We start from the raw sequence: 21,113 nt of genomic DNA, 5'->3' as shown, positions 1-21,113 counted from the left end.
AACATTTCCTATAACACTAGATATACCTGTACATCAGAATAAGAATGGCATCTACGCTAATATCTGTCTCTCTGCTTATCCTGAGGTTTGCCGGGTGCTGGATTCAGGCCGTATCCAGATCAGATGGAGAACCTGTGTCTGGACCTGACTACAACGTAGCCCAGGAGACAATGGGCCTACAGATCCAGTTCTGGCTGCATCTATAATTCAGATTTTTAATCCCCGTATCCGCTTACATATATTTATATATAATCTATTTTTAATCTCTATAATAAAAATGTATAATTTAGATTTTGATCTCCATATCCATTTGCATATATTATATATATCTTCCAAGGGGTTTTTTCCCTCCTAGGACTTTTTTCCCAGTGCTAGCACGCTGGGTTTTTCTCCTAGGGGTTTTTTTCCACCCCTGGAAGTCAGCCGACATTGGCTTAATGTAGCACCATCTTGTATATGTTACATATTACCACGCTTGCTTGTACAGCTTATTTTTAACCACTTCCCTTTTTCTGTGCTTCTAATATGTAAAGCTGCTTTGAACAATTACAAATTGTAAAAGCGCTATATAAATAAATTTGACTTGACTTGACTTCATGGAATGTATGTACGGACTGATTATATGTGCTTGACTCTCTGCCTGGTATGGACTAAGACCTTGGATTATAACTAATATTAAACTACATTTGGATTCTCACTCTTTCTGTTGTATGCCTTCATTCCACCTCCACCAAAACATTACAACTATGCAACAGACATCTGTAAAAGTCACGTGACATATATGTAATGTGAAAATTGTGTTAACCTGATGTGCATGTGAAGGTGATAGAGATGATTTTCATTATCTTTTAATACTGAGTCAAAGCTCACATCTTCATTGATAGGTTTATAAATATTCAGCTATTTTTTACGTTCCTCAAAGGAAAATGCAGTGAATGATTAAATTATATCAAGTCATCTTCTGCTGGTGTCCAGGACAGAGACTTGTGCTTGTTCTTGAGCAGACTGGTGAATGGATGAGATATCCAGCTACAGGCCCCGCAACAGATTATATTTAACAAAAGAAAATTGCATGCAACTATGACTGATTAAGCCCCACCCCTCATTTCCAGTTCTGTGGCTGCTGCAAATCCCAAAAAGCATTGGAGTTCTTTGATAGTGGTAGATATGGGCCAGTTCTTTAAAGCTTCAATCTTCAATCACATTTGCTGATAGAAAAACCAAGGAACTGCACTGAGGACTGTTTGAAGGAGCATTTTTCAGCTTTCTGAAACATATGAAACTCTCTGAGGCATTTCAGGATCTCTGCAATGTGATGGTGATGTTTGGCCATGCTCTGGGAGAAGACAAGGATGTCATCAATACAGATGAGCACAAACCAATGGCAGAACTTCCAGAGCACCTCATTCAAGAAATCCTGGAATATGGACAGTGTGCTGACCAAGCTATAAGGCATGATGGGATATACATAGTGGCCAGAAGGGGTCACAAAAACTGTCTTACACTTGTCCCCCTCATGTATCCAGATGAGGTTATAGGCACCATGAAGGTCCAACTTGCTGATGACGGTGGCCCGCAGAGGTGTTCTAATGCAGCTGGGATGAAGAGAAGTTGATATCTAAACTTCACATTTATTTTGTTGGGGACATGGTAATCGATAAAAGGCTGCAAGCCTCTGTCCTTTTTTGTCACAAAGACAAATCTCAAGACAAAGCAGCAGGGGACGTTGAAGGGGGGATGTAGCCTTGTTGTAAAGCCTCTTCTATGTACTCCTCTATGGTCTTCTGTTCAGGAAGTGTAAGGGGGTAAATCTTCTACCAGGGGGCACTGCCTCAACCAGTATCAGATTGATGGCACAGTCCCATGGCAGATGTGAAGGCAACTGTGAAGCCTTCTTTGGGCAAAATCTGGAGCGGATGAGAGATGGGAAATCATCCATGGAAGCAATTATTAACTCCAGAACTTCACCAGTTTTCCAGGAGATTACATGGTTGTGTTACACTAACCACAGGCACCCTAAAATCACATCAGTGGTGGAATAATCCAAAACCAGGAAATGGATGGGTTTGGTGTGCAGTAGGCCAATGCGTAGATGGACAGTTCCTAAACAGAAATATGCACGGCTTTTGCTGTCACAGACTGGACTCTGTATAATATATGGTGCTAAACTGACTGTAGGACTGTGAACAAAAACTCTCACCATGGGTCGTGGAGGACAAAGGGATTACATGCCCACCAGTCCCGCAGTACAAACAAAGCCCCTGGGTCAGCTTCCTCTGCCATTCATCTGGTTTTAACTGAGTGTTATCTATATGCATTAGATCATACCCTGGTTCTGGAGCACTGGTGAACTCTGGTTGACAGTGGTATAGGGAGGATTGCTGGGCCTGGTAATCGTCCAAACATGACTGCATACAATTGGCGACACTGATGGAGAGCTAAATGAACCATTTGAGACCGCTGGAATCATTGTATGCACTGAGATGCAGCCACAACCTAGATTCAAGTCTCTGGCGGAAGGCGGTTTGGAGCCAGAGCGCTTTTACTACCCACTGAGAGCAGCAAGAGCTCTGAACTTGAACATAATCATTAATAGATATTCTTCCTTGGCAAGATTGCTCTCCAACAGAAGTGTCTCTTATGGGCTTGCAAAAGACATGACAAAATTAAATGATTGTCAAAATTATCCAGAGACAAAATTATTCAGATGGTTCCCCCCCATTGGAGTGCTCAACCCGTCAGCAGGGAGATGATGAACGCTATCTTGGCTTGCTCGGTGGTGAAGTGATGCAGCTGCATTGCCAGGGCCAAGAACTGGAGAAAGAATCCATTGCAATCCTCTGCCAAGCCAGGGTGCCAGACAAACCATGTGACTGGCGACAACTATTGGTGAAGGAGTTGTGGTGGTAATGATGGACGTGGAAGTGGAAGATGAGGACATGATGATTCACTGAACAGAATCCATGGTATCCTGGAAGCAATCAGGTATGTTCATAATGCTGTCTGTTTGGGTTTTGGCTTCTGTTACGGAATGCAGACTAAGACAGAGAAATTACGTTAATTACATTTATTTACAGCAATGAGCAGAATGCCAAAAATTGGTGAGTATTTAGTTTAAAGGGATAGTTCACCCAAAAATGAAAATTTGATGTTTATCTGCTTACCCCCAGGGCATCCAAGATGTAGAGGACTTTTTTTCTTCAGTCGAACGCAAATTATGATTTTTAACTGCAACCGCTGCCGTCTGTCAGTCAAATAATAGCAGTGATTGGGAACTTGAACAATAAGAGTCGAAAAAACTTCCATAGACAAATCCAAATTAAACCCTGCGGCTCGTGACGACACATTAATGTCCTAAGACACGAAACGATCGGTTTGTGCGAGAAACCAAACAGTATTTATATAATTTTTTACCTCTAATACACCACTATGTCCAACTTCGTTCAACTTCCGGCTAGTGAGGTCTGATCGCGCTCTGACAACGGCAGTGATGTCTCGCGCTCATTGAAGTATATGGGCGAGACATCACTTCCGTCATCAGAATGCATTTTTTGACCTCACTAACAGGAAGCTGAACGAAGTTGGACATAGTGGTGTATTAGAGGTAAAAATTATATAAATAATGTTCGTTTTCTCGCACAAACCGATCGTTTCGTGTCTTAGGACATTAATGTGTCGTCACGAGCCACAGGTTTTAATTTTGATTTGTCTAAGCAAGTTTTATTTACTGTTATAGTAGAAGTTCCCATCTACTGCTATTATTTGACTGACAGACGGCAGCGGTTGCAGTTAAAAATCATAATTTGCGTTCGACTGAAGAAAAAAAGTCACCTACATCTTGGATGCACTGGGGGTAAGCAGATAAACATCAAATTTTCATTTTTGGGTGAACTATCCCTTTAAATAGGCAGTTAAATGATTATGGCTTTGTAACAGAACTTTCCTTTTGCAAGTGCAGGGGACTCTGGATGGCAAAGTGGATGGATGGATGGAAGGATGCACCTCATCCTTCCGTGGTGAGCTTGAAGGTAATCCTTTCCTATAGGTTTGCAGAAAAACGTGCCATTTTAGTGTGTGTCCCTTTAAATGCAAATGAGCTGATGCTCCCGGCCTAAGAGGGTGGAGCTTCAAGAGCTCTTTCTCCATCAGGATGCAGTAGTAATGTCAGAAACTGTCAGTAACAGTTATAATGCCTACAGAGCCAGAGAATATATGCTGCATGTAGATAGAACAGGTATAGTTTAGTTGAATTAGTTATAAATTATGTTGTCATCTTGCTTTTATCCACTATTAGTACAAGCCTGTTGTACCAGACCCTGTCTGAATGATGGCCAAAACTTTACTAATTAGTTTTATTGTACTTAACACAAAAGATGAAGCATCCATTTTCACTCTAGAAAATTACTGTAAGAGCTTAATGAAAGAAGTGTGCATTAAAATATTATCCATAAACTTTCTCTCCATTGCATTATCATCATCATACAGAGCGAAGTACACAAAAAACACTTGTAACAATTGACAGTAAACAAATATAGACAGACCGTATGCCTTTTCAGTGGTGGTGCTTAATAAACTGGTAAGCTTTATATCCGTAAATCAACTCCGATGAATTGTAATAAAGTGCTCTCCCCTTCATTACTGCCGCGACCAGTATCACTCTAGAGACTGTAAGCTGCATCACGAACAGTTGGTAGTACACACATTGCCAATGCACATTTATGTTCAAACACCATCTAAAAGTAATTTTGAATAGGTGCCCTTTAAGGCACTAATATGAACTCTTAACATTTTGATAGAAATATTTTTCATCCATTAAGAACAGTTAAAATCTTAAGGCCTAGATGAACTATAACATTATATAATATGCAAATGCAATATGTGAACTAGGAGGATCAAACTCTGTTGTGGGAGGATTCACACAACACTTTAACGGTTCTGCTGTTTGATCAGATGCTAAACCGCTGAAGAAAATGCTTCACATGTTTCTTTTGCTCTGTTTGTGCTACTGGAGTCTGACTGGTATGTTATAAAAGCATTTTTATCTATTTTTTTTTTCTCAGAGTAAATCAGAATTAGATTATTTTCTGCTATTATTTACCAAACTAATTATGAATACTGTATGAATATAATACAAGATCTACTAACTAACTGAATTCATGTCTTTGTTGGGATTAGGGTTAGAAAGTTTACATTGACTTTTCCAGGTCTGGAAAAGGTGGTGAAGAATAAATCCCTATAGTGAACGTAAATGTTCGGAAAGTGTGAACTTTCCATTGAGCTGCTTTCAAAAATCAGGCCATGTTTGTCCTTTTAAAAATGTAATGCATTTCACGTATTCATTGTCAATAAATTATGAAACATTTGCCCTCTATATTTTAAAACTAATTAAAGATTAAGGATACAGCACCAAAAAGAATTAAGCTTAACTCTTAACTTTGTTCCTTTAAATTAAACTCCATAAGGATGTCGCATGAATGGAAAAGCTGTTGCCGTTTTTTGGAAACCTGTTTGCTTTGAGTTTATATTCGGGGTTAATGTATTTATATATTTAATCCATTAAATAGCCTAGAATATTTAGTGTGAACTTCCAGTGTATTATTGTGTGTTGGGTTTAAAATTGCTATTTTTGAAATCGATAATAATAATAATAATTCCTGTGATAGAAAACACAGTGGTATTAAGCTCCTATGAAGCATTGTTACAATTTGTTATGTATGGTTTTCAGTCCTTTTTTTTCATAAAATATGCTGCCATATTACTCCACTCATTGTCATCTTAAATATATCTCCACGCAATCCATAAGCACTGCTTCTGTGATTTTTCCATCTGCTTGATCCTAACAGTTGCTCTGTAACAGTAGATGGTAGCAGCTTACAGTAGCATTTTAAAAAGACATTTTACATTTATATTTTACATTTTGTTTTTGCTGCTGTTCTCAACTTCACATGTAAATGAAGCTTATTTCAGTCTTTGTAAACAATCAGAAGCTTTAATCTGTCTGTTCTCCAGGTGTGTTTGGTGATTCAGTGTCAGTGATGGAGGGAGATTCTGTCACTTTATACACTGATCTTACTGAAATATATGAAAATGACTACATACAGTGGACATTTGAAGCTGAAAAGTCTCAAATAGCTAAAATGAAGAAAAAGAACCAAACGTTACACACATATAATGTTACTGATGGGAGATTCAGAGACAGACTGAAGCTGGACGATCAAACTGGATCTCTGACCATCACAAACATCACAACTGAACATGCTGGAGTTTATCAACTAGAGATAAAGGGAGTAAAAAAATCATCAAAAATATTCAGTGTTTTTGTCCATGGTGAGTAGAGACATAATTTGTCCAAAAGTTTAAATATGCTATTTATTTATTCAAATGTTTATTAACTTTATAGTTTGAGATGACGGACACATTCAGTAACCATCAACACACTAATCACAACTATTTATTATACACATTCACTACAATTCACGTCATAGAAAACAAGCATATTGTTTTTTTTTAAATTTCTCTCTATTCTCTGATGTTTTTCAGCTCATCTGCCTGTTCCTGTCATCAGCAGTAACTCTTCACAATGTTCTTCATCATCATCATCATCAAATTGTTCATTGGTGTGTTCAGCTGTGAATGTGAGTCATGTGACTCTCTCCTGGTACAAAGGAAACAGTTTATTGTCCAGCATCAGTGTGTCTGATCTCAGCATCAGTCTCTCTCTACCTCTGGAGGTGGAATATCAGGATAAAAACACCTACAGCTGTGTGCTGAACAATCCCATCAGCAACCAGACTCAACATCTGGACATCACTCACCTCTGTCACACATGTGCAGGTACGACAGAGCTGATATATGTGATTATTTACACATTCACTTACATTAATGACTGTCTCTCTTTCATTCTCCTTCAGTTCCTCCAGTCTCTCTGATAGTGTTGATCTCTACTGCTACTGTTGGATCTCTGCTGATTGTTGTTGCGGTCGGGATCTTCTTCATCTGCAGGAAATGTAGAAAAATTGATAATGAAGGCAAGTGTTATCTAATACTTTTAAAAATAATAAAATAAAGAATAATAATAAAAAAAGCTGATAGCCCTATTTTACATTTAATTTAAATGATTCTCATAATTTAGTAGTTAACATTACACTCATCATAATACATCTATTTGCATATAATTACACTGAACGTTGCTGTTCACTCGTCTCACTCGCAAAAATCAGACTGCATTTCTCAAACTACATCAACACTGAAAATGCAAAAAAACGTAAATGTTTATTTTTAATTCAGAAATAAAAAGTATTTCTCCATTTTATGAACATAATCTTACATGCAGCTGCTGCTCAAATCAAAATGATGACATTTGTTAAACCTGAATGCTCATTAAATAAAAAGAATGTAAAATACTTTTTTAAACATCCCATTTCTGTTTGATTTATGTGTAAATATATGTGTGATTTATGTGTCTCTCTAAATTTAAGGCTAAACACTCTTTTAGGAACTTTTTGCGTGTAGAAAAAGTAACAGGCCTAATGGCAAATTAAATTTGGTAATGTGTTTTTTAAAAGCTTTGAGTGTTTCTTTGGTGTTAAATTTGAAAGCCCTAAAAGTAACACACAGTTAAGATTGAGTTTTGTGGTTTTAATGCATCTATTGCTGTTGAAACAGTTGAGACTCGTGAAGACGAGATCACTTACGCTGAGACGACATTCTACAAGAGAAACACACAGAAAACGGTGAGACAATTTACTGTTTATTTGTATAATTTCAGCAGAGAGTCATATGTAGATCAGTGTGCACTTCAGATTTTGTTTATATTATTAATTCTAATTAATTAATTTTATTAATATATATTAATTATATTATTAATATTATGTCCATTTCCAGCACTTAAGGAAAAAAATGCTCTGGTAAATCAAAATTATGACATAATAAACTGAAATTATAAGGTTAAAAACTTATAATTTTAACTTAAAACGTTTAAAATATTGCATACAAAGTTTAAAAAATGAGATTAAAAAAATAAAATTATAACTTAAAATGTTGAAATTAAGACATTTGTAATTTTGACTTGTGTATATCATAGTCTGATTTAAGTACAGTCATAATTTGCCATTTTTAATCTCATAATCTGGACTTTGTATGTCACTTTTTTATAATTTACCATGATTAGCTGTATTTTCTTATGTGGTGGTCAGACCTGTCATGATAGCTACTTTTAATGGCCGATAAATTCCCCCCCCAAAAAATGTGATAAACGATATTTATTTACTGAGGATTTTAAGACCACTTAATTATATATTATGATATTTAATATTAATATAACAGCATAATAATGCATGCACAAGATGCTGCTAAAGACAGTCAAACATCCATCTAATGCACTTTACATTGAAAGTAAAATGCTTAACTCTAGCTGTGAGAGAGCACCATTTTGCGTTGTTACATTTATATATGCATCAGTGAATTGCGGCTTTGAGTCTATTTGGATTTATTCTTCCATACTGGAGTTATCAGGAAAACACTATAAGGCCTCAAACGATGCCTTCTTTTCACCTGACGATGTCCGATCTTTCCTTATATTGTGTGATAAGTCAATATATTGATTATTGCAACAGGCAGTAATGAGCTTTCACAGTAAAATGATCTATCACATAAATCTCACACACAACCACACCATGTGTTTATAAAAGACTTGTTTCTTTATTATTATTATATATTGTGTTATGCATTTTCACAGAAAGTTAAAGAGGAGAGTCATGTGGAATATGCACCAATCGCATTCAGAAGATGACCAAAACTTCAAGGTTTTTCTGAGTACAAAACCCTTATTTGATCATTTTCATTGGGAACCTCCTGCAACGACCTCCGACTCTGAGTCTATGTTTGAGATTTGGGATTGTGAGAATCACCATGTTACATCAGGAGATAGATAAGACATACAGCAGGGATCCTAAAGGGATAAATCATGTAAATGATGTGGTCTGCTGCAGCATTTTCATGTTTGCAAAACATAGTTGCTAAACTAATCATCAAAAGGTGACAAAGTGAACCGTGCCGTGGGCTCATTTATATCTGTTCACAACTGTGGTTTGATCCGTTGGGTAGATAAACAGCTTGTGCATGAGAATGAGTCTGCTGCTGGATGTTTGCATTTGATGTCAGAAGGTGTCAATAAAGTAAGCGTGTGTCTGAGGCGTCAATAACCCGTCTGTTCGAGTATGTGTCTGAGGTGTCAAAGGTGCGTCAGTGCGAGTGTGTCTGAGGTGTCAGTCTGTGTGGACAGAGAGTCGTTGCAAGGATTTTTGCATTTTTACTCACATGAAAGTGATTGAAAGTGAAAGTGCCATTTTACTACATAATACTGAACTCATTAGTTTGATGTTTGACAAAAAGGTCTCTCAAGTCAAACATGAATGCTGATCTTATGCAGTGATCCAGCAGTGCTACACTCTCAGGCACACCAGTGTACCTTATTTACCCCCTTATTAGTACCTGAATGTTTGAGAAAGTCCCTTCAGTGACACCTGAGAGTGTAGTTTCAGTAGATATTTCCAGCTCAAGTGTTATTTCTGCAGAACTATTCTTGATACCTGTTTTTTCTTTGTAATAAAGGTTATATCATGCACTGGCACACTGGGTTATTTTAAGAATAAATGCAATTATTTACAATTTATGATTTGTGTTTGATGGTTGTCAATAAGTTATTTTGTTTTATAATAACAGGCTCCTGTCCATAGGTAAAACAATGGTTGAAATTTAGTGTAAGATCAATAACATAATCAGACAGAAAATCTCACCTTAAGTTTCCACTGATAATGGTGAAGATCAGACACAAATACATGAGGACTGATCAAGATATCCGTTCCTGCTCCATTTCCACTTCTGTAAAGCCACCTGAGGATCAGGGAACAAAACATGAGGAACGGGGTCAAAGAGTGTCATTCAACAAACTTGTTTTTTAAGAAGAAAAAGCATTATCAAATAAGTGGTTAATGAAGTGTTTACGTAGATTGTAGTACCTATGCTAGTGTGCTCAGAGTGGGTGTTTACTGGTCAGAAGAGCCTCATCTCTGACATATGTGATGATAAAGTCTCGAGTCCCTCCTTCAGTGTGGGTCTGAGGGACTTTTCACATAGGTCTGATCTGTAATAACAGCACACATCCTCAGTAACACAGAATGAGGAATCAGTCATGTCTGAAACACAGGACTCAAACATTATTGGTAAAGTTTACACGCTGATAGATTAATTCAACAGCTTAATCAGCTCGTGGTCTAGTTTATGAAAACATTCTTTCAATCAAATAAAGTGCATCAAATGAGAATCTCAAGATACATGATAATAAAACTTTAATACATTTGTGCAGTGACAGTAAATGACCCTCTGTTGTTTATAATACACCCGCAGCAGGAATACTAGCACTAGCTAGCGATATATTTGTGTGTTTTTTTATCTGTTTTCTTTCAGGTAAATTACATCCTGCATCAAATGTATGTCTCCACTTAATACTTCTGTATTGTACACCTAAAAACAGGACTACATGTATAGGAACTCACAGAAAGTAGATACACACCCTCAAAAGTGAAACTACGTTTGACCGCTAGAGTACACTTCTTCTAGGATTTATTGGCGGTTGGCAAACAACGACCTGGTGCATTACCGCCACCAACTGGTATGGAGTGAGAACAAGCCTACTTAAAGCTGCTGTCCGTGATTTTTGGCCCTCTGGCGGTTAATAAACAGAACTGCACGCGTCTTGCGGAGGAACATTCTAGCCGGAGCTACTTTTCTCCATGTATGTTTCTTTTTTTACAGTCTATGGTATGTCTATGGCGAGTCACACAGTTACTGTGATACTCTGCGGCGAGTCCTACCAGTCCGGTCTGAAATAGTCCGAATATAAACACTTATTATAAGTGCACCATAATGATTCAGGGTAAGACAAAAACACGGTTTGGAAAATGGATTCATGTTGTATATTGTCATTATATCATTTTTGTAAATCTTTAACACAAAAAAAGTTGCGGACTGCAGCTTTAAATTAGTCTCTGTAAGGTATTGCAACAATAAATTATAACATCTATCTTTTGACTTCTTTCATAAAAATATTTTAAATCACAGCGTTTTCAGCTTTCATAGGTTTGTAAATATGTTGCATCATTTTAACTATTCTGCATTAAAATACTAGATACTGTCATTCATCTAATTATGGCTGTTTTTTTTTTACTGTTATTAAGAAGACTGCTGTTCATATTGCTGTCAGAGCTTTGGTGAATACATAAATTATTGCAGTTTGTGTTGATTTAGCCTATCCTTTAATAAAGGATCATGTACGTCAATCTTTCATGTGTACATGCATCACTTCACTGGATCAATATGTATTGTACTGGACATTTATGAAAAATGGTAGGAGACCACAATGCTTTTTTTGCTGTCATCACTTGAAAAGTAACAATGATTAATACATTGTGTTACAGTCATGGTTCAGTATGAATAAGGGCTTTTTAAAATGCTAAAATCAGTACAGACAATAAAATATATCAGCAGACAATATTCACCTAATTTGTACATTTTTTTTCACCAACCAAGCCACTTACCAGCCTGCAAAATGTTCTTGACATGTCTGTTCTTTAAGAAGGATAGATAGACAAGAGAGATAAAATAGATCTTTATGATACATTTCCGGAGTAACAAGCATGTCCACTGGTCACATTGAAGGCAAAGTGTACAACTGTTAATTAGTGGAAATGACAAGTAACTTGTTGAATTGTAATGATGATGGTTTCAGTGGAGCTCTGGTTATTTGGAGCATGTTATTATCTGGTAGGCCTACCTATAATTGTTATTCAGTTAGGTACTGAATTGACTTTTTTTTTTTTTTTTTTTTTTTTGAAAAACAGAAAAGGTACTGGAAATTTTCTGCCAGGACATTACCTGCAATGCATAATTTAAAACACAGGTTAAAAACCTGTGAAAAATTAATATGAATAATTCCTTCATATTGTGCCCTATTTTTACAGAGTATTTTTTTACAGAGTATTTTTAGAGTATAGCACAGGACTAACCAATACACTGCTTAAAACTAGAATTGCTCAATCTGTAGTTTAGTAAAATTAATAAGTTAATAAGAAAACACATAAAATGTAATTGTTAAAAAATGTGTAACTGTTCAATAATTCAACTGAATTTCAAATAAAAATATCTGATCATAAACATGTTTGTTACTTTTGCAAATAATTTTTTTGTGAACAAATCTAAATGAACTATTATTTTTTTATGTGTATACTACGCAGAAACAGTTTTGCGTCATGGATACACGATGACGTCTCACGCAATTACATCACAACGTCATTTAGTAACTTTTAGCAACAAATCGACCCGCCTTTAGCAACTTCCTCTGAAAATTAGTTAGCAACACTGATTATATATTTCCATTAGAACATGCACTTATCCCAACTATCTAAACCTGGCTTGACATAGCTGCACGTACTCAACCTGGCTCAGCAAACATGCAATGCAACCCATCAAACTGATGCAAATACATCAAACTAAAGTGTGCGCGCCATCTAGTGTCATAAGTCAACATTCAAAGAATCCAGTTACTATGAATCAGATTTTTTTAATGCTATTAATGATTTATCACATGAACATACACACATTTAAGTTATTTTAGCTTGTTTCAGAAAGAAAATTATGTGTATAAAGGCTGATGCAAAGTTACAGGTGAAAAACAGATGTGTTACTGCATACACAACTGTTTTTTAATGCTGTGTAACAGCTGAATCAAAAAGGTACAGATTGATTCAATAAAACTTTCAAAAATTATGGCTCAATCCAGACAGACTCCATACAATTGGGAGAATCCCCCCAACAACAAGAGCACAACAGTTCCTGACAAAGGTGACACGATCCATTACATAATTTTTCTGTAATATGATTGGTTCTCCAAGTGTGTAATTCAGCAAACACTCTGTTACTAAGTAAAAGCAAATCTGGAATTCTTGATTACTTCAGCTTTTTACTCAAATCATGAGGTTTATATATTTATATGTTTTCAGAAGTCCGTCTAGTTTTCTTTCCTCTTATTCAACACATTTTCACTTTTACCCCAGTGTCACATAAATACATAGGGCCCTATTTTAACAATCTAAACGCAAAGTGTAAAGCGCACGGCGCACTCAGGGTGTGTCCAAATCCACTTTTGCGATTTTAACGATGGAAAAACGGTCCGTGCGCCGGGGCGCATTTTTTAAATGGGTTATCCCTATTATCTTAATGAGTAATGGGCGTAACGTTCAATAAACCTATCAGAGTGTCATCTCCCATGGCAGGCCCGTCGCCAAGGGGGGGCATTAGGGGGCAGTGCCCCCCCAGATGACACAACGTGCCCCCCTAATAGTCATCCAGCAAACTTCCGATTGAGAGCAAAAACCTTATTTGTGGATCTGGCTATTTACATATTCCAGAACGAAATGTCTTCAGCAGCATTTAGCTCAGAGGAAAACTCTCTCTACAACGATGACTTTAAATAACACATTGTCTTCAGAAATATGAAATAGAAATTAGGCGGAGTGTGTGTGGTTCGGCGATGGACTTGAGACTATTTTCTCACTCAAACCACTGCCTACCTGCTGCTGCTTCTGATTGCTTGTAGAGGGAAAAACTGCACATAACTACTGGTCTAGGATCAGTTAATATTAGCATATTGGCGAAACATATTTGGCAAATGATCCAGTGCGCCTCTGTGTTTGCGTTCTGAAGAACGACAATACTTTAGAACGTTGGAGTGTTCAGCACTGTAGCTAATCACGAACAAATCTGTTGATTTCTAGAACGAATTATAATGAGGGAATATTTGCCAGCGTCTACAACTCAAAATCCACTCGCCGCTCAAAACGAGTTTTTGTTCAGTGCTAACTTAAACACCTCTGACTTGTCATTGCGTTCCAGAAATCTACAGATTTTGGTTAACAAAAAATTATGTAAATTGTTATGTAATTATGCAGTCAGTTTAATTCATTGTTACAGAACTTCTTGAGATCGCAATAAACTAGGATGAGCGAGATTTTTTACTGATTATAAAGACAGCGCCTTTTGCGCACTCTCTGCCAAATTCCGTGTGCGTAATCTGTTAAAATTAACAGTGGTTTGTGAACGTAAACACTTTATTAACAAATAATAATTTATCAGCAGTGTTTATGTTGGGATATGTAGGTTGTGCTGTGACAAGTAAGTTAAAGCTATTTCGAGGAAATCTGTTTAAATATGTTTTTAAATGGAAATCGCATCTCCTTACCCTGGAGTTGGTTCACCCTCCGCCTGAGCATAAAATTCATATTTAACGCATTATTACACAAAACGGAACTCGAAAAATAATTAGGCCGTATTTATTAATGACTATCACTCGGAGACCTGCCGCCTTCAACTATTTTAATTGTGAGTGCACTCAAAAGTCTTAGTTACACTTAAATATGCTATAGATGTAGGCTAGCCTATTTATTGCTGTTTTGGTATGTATCATTTTTATTATTGTGCTGTTCGAGGAATTGAAAAGCTTTTGTGTCTCGTGTTTGCAAATTATATTGCCATAATGCAAAGGGGTTTCGTTTTTGGTGTAGTTTAATTAGGATCGAGTATCTTGTGTTTTTGTGGTAATATAGAAATTTATTTCATTATAGAAGTCTATTTCATTAATAATAAATACGGGACATTATTATTTTGGCGAACGTCTGTTTATCAGATTATAAAAATGTGTGCCCCCCTATGGAAACCGAATGCCCCCCCATTCTATATGTTCTGCCGACGGCCCTGTTTTAAGAGCGAGATGCGCTCGCGCCATGGTGGATTGCTATTTACATGGCGATTCAACAACCGATTCAACTGAGGAGTTCAACGAGTGATGTTTTGCTGAAATTACCTGTTAAGTGGCCAGTCAATCTTTCAGTCGTCTGCGTTGGATGCAGGCTTTCAAATAGCTCAGCGCGATGAGTCAGTTAATATATATGTGTGTGTATTGGCACGATTGTTCAATTAATTAGCCAATTTCGTTCATCATTATAAGTAGTAATAAGCTGAACTGAAAATAGGTAGCCTAATTCTAATACACGCAATGACTATTCATCATTACATTTTTATATTTATATAGCCTACACAATAATATTCTTTTACACTGTAATCCTTTTGTTTTTAATATTTGGCATGTTTGTGTGATGCGCATCCCTGTGTGTAATAAGCAAAGTCAACGCGCACCGTGGACGCGCCCAGAGGCGCAGTTTCTACCAACGCGCTCTAACAAAAAAATATTGCGCCATTGACTTTAGACTTTAGACCAGGTTTGAGTTGGTCTATGGCGCAGTCTATTTTCAGCTCCTTAAAATAGCAATGCTCCGGCAATGCGCCTGAACACACCTCTTTTTTAGACCAGCACGCCCATGGGCGCACTAACTGGCGCAAATGCATTTACTAATTTAAGGACGTGGTGCTGAACGGGAAAACGCGAACGGCGCCGGACGCAAACTAGCAAACACACTTGCGCTGCGCCTTGCGTCGCATTGCGCCGGGTGTATTATAGGGCCCATAAAGTTTCTTGTTTCAGAAAAGAAAATAGTGTTTCGGGCTTTACTTCTAGACACTTGAAGCTAACAGAAAATAAAAGAAAATGAGCACCAGATGAAAGAAAAATATAAAAATGGGAACAACAAAACAATAATGCTGTCAAAAGCAGAGTTCCTTAGTAAAGGCAATCGCCATCAAACAGTGATGATATTCAAACACAATCAAGAAAATACAATAATTAAAAACAATACACAACAATCACAGCTGAATACAACAGAGAAAGAGACGTGAGATGAAGACAGGTGACACAACAGTCTTCATCTCCTCACATACCAACAAATAATATGAAAAAAAACTAATCAGCACATCATAAAATGTCACAGATGTTTTGTTCAATGAAGATGAATATCTAATGTATGAAGACTTAAAACAGTCTCACTATTATAGTAAATACACTCAAAAAATGCTGGGTTGTTTCAACCGAGATTTGGGTCAAACATGGACAGACCCAAGAGTTGGGTTAAAAATGTAACCCAACTGTTGAAACAACCCAGTATTTTTGAGAGTTTATACATGTGTAAAAATACTGCTGTAACATTCCTGCAGACACACAATACATTAACTATTTCTCAGGTTTAATGACAAAGTTGTGCATCCTTAAAGTCTTTTGCACTTTTTTGACCATTCTGCCTGTGTTAACACTCTAGAAAAATGCTGGGTTAAAAACAACCCAAGTTGGGTTGAAAATGGACAAATCCAGTGGTTGGGTTAAATGTTTGCCCAACATGCTGGGCAGTTTTTGTTTAAAAATATATGACTGGCTTTAAATGAACCCAAATTAGGTTGGAAATTAGGAATCAGTCACATAATTACTAGAGGCAACAATACTGATCAAAATGTGAACATTTATTAATAAACAATTTAATAAATGTTTAATTATTATTCATTAAACTTAATGTTCATTTATTAAACATTAATATGTTCGTTTTCCAACATGGGTTCATTTTAACCAATCAATACAGCGATTTTTAAACAACAGCTGATTTAAATAAAACTACCCAGCAGGTTGGGCAAACATGTCCATTTTCAACCCAACGTGAGTTGTTTTTAACCCAGCATTTTTAAAGTGAACTGTGACTACATACATTTTGGCAGTGTGTATTTTTATTGAAATTTGACCATTTCACCACTTTTTCCTTTAATAACTATTTAAACTATATACACAAAAATAGTTACACATAGAGCATTAAAAACAAAAATGTCCCTATTGAAACCCAATAAAACACTTTTAATCTCAGGGCCATTTAACTACAAAATGATGCAGTCTTTGTTAACAGACTTTCATTCTGTTGGTAAGGCTTCAAAATAGAAATTATTTCCCACAAAATTCTCAAATTTATTTATTGAGATATCTACCTATTATCATTTGGAACACAACTTTAGAAATTAATTTCATAAACTAAAACTGAGTTCACTCCAATCCCAATCAAACAGCAAGTTGGAGCTGAATTCAGCAGGAAAATGGCCCTCCAGGAGAAGTTTTGACATCCTGGCTCTATAACTTTTCTGTTGCATTTTAAAAACTTTTTCCTCTTCATCAGGGATCTGCCAAGGGTCTTCTTTAAGATAAGATTAAACTTGCATCTCTCAGAATATCGTTTTGACAGTGTCTTCTGTTTTTAGTACATCATTCTCATGTAAACATATCCTAAATTGCAGGTATTGGCTGTGAATGGTCTTTTCCCTCTATGATGTGGTTACATGCTTGCTAAAGAGAAAATAATATTTTTTACGCATTGCTATGAAGGCCTTAAAGCACTGCTTGCAGCTATAATTTAAATTAATGCACAAGGGTTTTAGTAGTGGTGTACATATAAAAAGTAATGCTATTCAAAGTTGGTCATCCAGTGTTTTCTGTTGAAGATGGATGACCGAGGGTTTGTGTTAGTGGTTGATTCATAAACATTAGCAACATAATCGAGTGTAGTGTTAGTTCTGGCAGGTCATGTCAGTCAAGCTGATCTGATTTTCAGCTGATCCTTGTCTAATGTAGGAATACGACGCCTATCACAGCATTAGTGCAGACTTAAAGAGCACTTGTGGTCATACACTGAAAAAAAATTATTTTCTTTCTTTCAGGGTTCCTACACATTTTCCATTTCAAAATTCCATACTTTTCCATACTCAAATTTCCAGACCTCCTTCCAAACGATTTATGCCATTGGTGAGCCTCGGTCTCCTTTTCTATGTTTTTTGGCGCACCAAAAATATTCTCGCCACTTTATAATATTAATATTGAACAACTGTACTCACATGAACTGATTAATGGATCTTGAGAGAGGAAATGTCACTGCTTCATGTTTGTAGTCCAGGTCCTACAGTCTTTTAGTGATTTTTAAATTAGTGTTTGATTGTTGAAATAAAGTTTTGTATTTAGTATTCATGTCCTAGGCCCTTCTCTTCTTAAAAACCACGTACCTGTGTAACTTTTGTTGGGGATAAAATCTACAAGTACTAATATATTCCATTTAACAAGTTGTCATGACTTAGTTTGTTTGCCTTTCCGGCCATACCACTCGCTACATAGGCGTGAATATTTAATTTGTCTATTAATTCGATACATTTCCTTTATAGAGATCCTTCTGTGATTTATCCATCTGCTCTGTTCTCGACATTATATGTATCATATCTTATCATATATCATATATACATATAATATATGAAACATTATATGTTTCATATATTATATGTATCAAAGTATTTTTATAGAGTAGCCTACGAGTATGAGTAGCACAAGCAGTTTCCGTAATATTTTAGAAATTCGTAACTCTATAAACATATTTGCAAAGTGAAGAGAGGTGAAAAAGGTGACATGTAGAAAGTAGATAGTTGTAGGGGGTCTGGGGGCATCCTCCCCCAGGAGAAGATTTTTGTGATTTTAACATGTAAAGGAAGCATTCTGGTGCACTCTAAAAGGACATAAATGGAAAAAACAACATTTGCTTCAAGTAAAAAATAAAAAATAAAACATTTTGGCACCAGGGCTGAGCATTGACAAATTTCACAATCGAATGCGATTTTGATTCAGAAGCTTGCGATTTGATTTTGATTTGATTACCTTTGATTCAGTATTGATTAATTTGGGCCTATCAGGTACAGTACATGGCAAATTTCCTCAAAGAAAAAAATCTCTCAACTAATGCTGTAAACAATACAGGGAACCACAGCTGGTACGTCATTATAATATTAGGTTAAATTGATCGTAAGTTACTTACATATAGGCTAACTTACACATAAGGAAGTTTTTATAATAACGTTATAATAAAAGTGACAATTATTTTTCTACTCTTTATGTAGGCCTAAACATTTAAATGGTGACTGTCATAAAACAGATTTATGTATTCAATATAGAAGCACATGTTAAGTACAAATACAATGAATATGTAATAGCCTATAGAGCATATATTTATCAAAATGCTCCTCTCAAAGTTCATTTTTGTAGCTAAATGATGAGTTATTGGACATTGTAAGGCTTTTCTGAGGTAGGCTAAATGTGACATTTTTACAAGCTGTTTTATTGACGCCTTTCTGCGGTTGAAACGCTGATTAATCGATTGCATGTGACATGACAGATTTTGGTAAGTTGTACTGTATCTTTCAACATACCTTCAGATTCTCAATCATTTTGTGTTGTAACTAGTAAAGCCAAAGAGATGGCTGGTTCACGAGCGCTATAGCGATCTGTCACGCCACAGAGCGCCAAGAAAGATCGTGACTAACTCCAGTCTATGGGAAAGTAGTAGCCCATTTGCAATTCTTATGAGAATCTTGTGTCACACAGTCACTCACCCCAAAAAAATAACTCTTCGGATGTAAACGATTCACATAAATGATGTATTTTGATTCAAAACTGCTAATTTCGCCACAAAGTGACTAGTTTGCAGGTATAATAAATTAGAAAACTGAATAGAGGCAATAGTCTGGAAACACAAATATTTTTCCAAACTCTGATTTCTTTTTTCCATACTTTTCCAGACCTGGAAAAAACTCAAATCAAATTCCATACTTTTCCAAACCGCGTAGGAACCCTGTTCTTTGTATTTCTGTCTTGTTTTCCACTACAAAAATCTAAAACATTCTGTATGTTTCCTGTTTTTGAGTATATGAAGATGTGTGTAGAATTAAGAAGCTGCGCTTAAATCCTGCCTTTTGATTTTCTGTATTTGCAACCCTATCGTGACATTCTTAAATCAAGATATGTTCATTAAAAATGAATCAAAATTAAATGATTTTATGCTTAAAATAAGGGTAAATGTCTGACAAATGGGTTAATAAATTTGTTTTTCTTTTTGAATTCAGTTTTTCTGACGCCAGTGGCAGAACTATTTATTTATTTTTTTATGTAATGAAAAACAAGACCAACATTTTTCCCAGTGTAATGCCCATCTTGGTGCAGTATTAGTGTAAATGCAGTCAGTTCTATATGAGGATATAAGCAGGTGGATATAATGATTGATATTTCAAGCCAGATCAGTGCATTAAGTTTATATAGTGCAAAATAAATGAAACAGAGATGATGATGTGTCACTGTTTCTGTCTGAGTCACTTTAGCAGCTTTAAAATACATCAAGCACTCGCTGATATATTGCTGGTACCATGTTGCTTAGTATTTCTCATATTCTGTTTAAGGCTAAATGCCAAAATCAGTTTTTGATATAGGCTATATAACAGGTGTGACAGTTTTACTGGTATTGGTATTGGTGACTACTGAAATCTTAGGATCACTCTGTGAGTGAAGAGTATTTCTTCTTCTCTCCATCACTTCCTAATACTGTTTAGTGTGCCTTTCGGTCAAAGTATCAAAATTATAAATGATGTTAGATTGTTTTACTAGCAGTTTCGGCCTGAGGCTGATTTAAGGATGCGTCCTCCTTCAAAGGAATACCATTTGGATCAGGTGGTGAGTTACCATCATCATCCTCCTGTAAGAAAACACAAAAATGAGTTCAGTGATTCAGATCAAATAAAGAATTTGAAAAAACATAACCAACACCACCTGCTTATCTTTTCTCTTTGTTTGTCTGGCTGTTAAACTCAGTTAAAACTGGCCAAACAAAATCTAATATTAAAAGTCAAGGATCAAGAGCTCAACTAAAGCAAACCCCGATGATGGTAACTTAAAATTGTGATTTTCTCCTTTGGTGATTCTGCTTGTTAACAGATCACCTTCCTGACACATTTACTGTGTTAAAATCATTACACAATGAATGTGTCAAAATGAAAGTGTTGTCCCTAAACTCACACACTGATGTGTAAGAATTTATTCAATTTGAGTTGTTTTTTAACAAAAATGCTTTTTGAAACATTCTGAATGTCTGTGTTTGACACAAGACATTCTAACATATTAACACAAGTGTTGTCCCAAAACACAAGCACTGATGTCTAAGTGATGTTTTTTGACTGGACCTGATAAAGAGACCAGTGCAAATTTGAAAAAAATTATATTATTCTGCTTTATTCTGAAAAAATCAGAAGTAGCACAGGTGTTTTATTTTGTT

The 21,113-nt window shown here is 36.1% G+C and overlaps 2 long non-coding RNA genes across 4 annotated transcripts; one reads left to right on the top strand and one right to left on the bottom strand.

Moving 5' to 3' along the window:
• Nucleotides 1-3,889: 3,889 nt before the first annotated feature.
• On the bottom strand, nucleotides 3,890-20,537 carry LOC137027950 (uncharacterized). 3 transcript variants are annotated; one of them, XR_010896112.1, is made up of 5 exons: nucleotides 20,447-20,537; nucleotides 10,020-10,144; nucleotides 9,798-9,894; nucleotides 6,879-6,996; nucleotides 3,890-4,039 (listed from the first exon to the last, which is right to left on the bottom strand). It is a non-coding gene; the product is annotated as an uncharacterized lncRNA (long non-coding RNA). The 3 variants fall into 3 exon arrangements; XR_010896111.1 differs by lacking the exon at nucleotides 20,447-20,537 and adding an exon at nucleotides 10,557-11,035; XR_010896113.1 differs by lacking the exon at nucleotides 20,447-20,537 and adding an exon at nucleotides 10,574-10,628.
• Nucleotides 6,896-9,625, top strand: LOC137027952 (uncharacterized). The gene is made up of 3 exons (XR_010896115.1): nucleotides 6,896-7,028; nucleotides 7,666-7,733; nucleotides 8,738-9,625. It is a non-coding gene; the product is annotated as an uncharacterized lncRNA (long non-coding RNA).
• Nucleotides 20,538-21,113: the final 576 nt, after the last annotated feature.

This window comes from Chanodichthys erythropterus, chromosome 10 (assembly GCF_024489055.1).
Source record: "Chanodichthys erythropterus isolate Z2021 chromosome 10, ASM2448905v1, whole genome shotgun sequence".
NCBI classification, from domain to species: domain Eukaryota; kingdom Metazoa; phylum Chordata; class Actinopteri; order Cypriniformes; family Xenocyprididae; genus Chanodichthys; species Chanodichthys erythropterus.
Note: the sequence above shows the minus strand (reverse complement) of the source record. Positions and strands in the feature narration are given on the sequence as shown.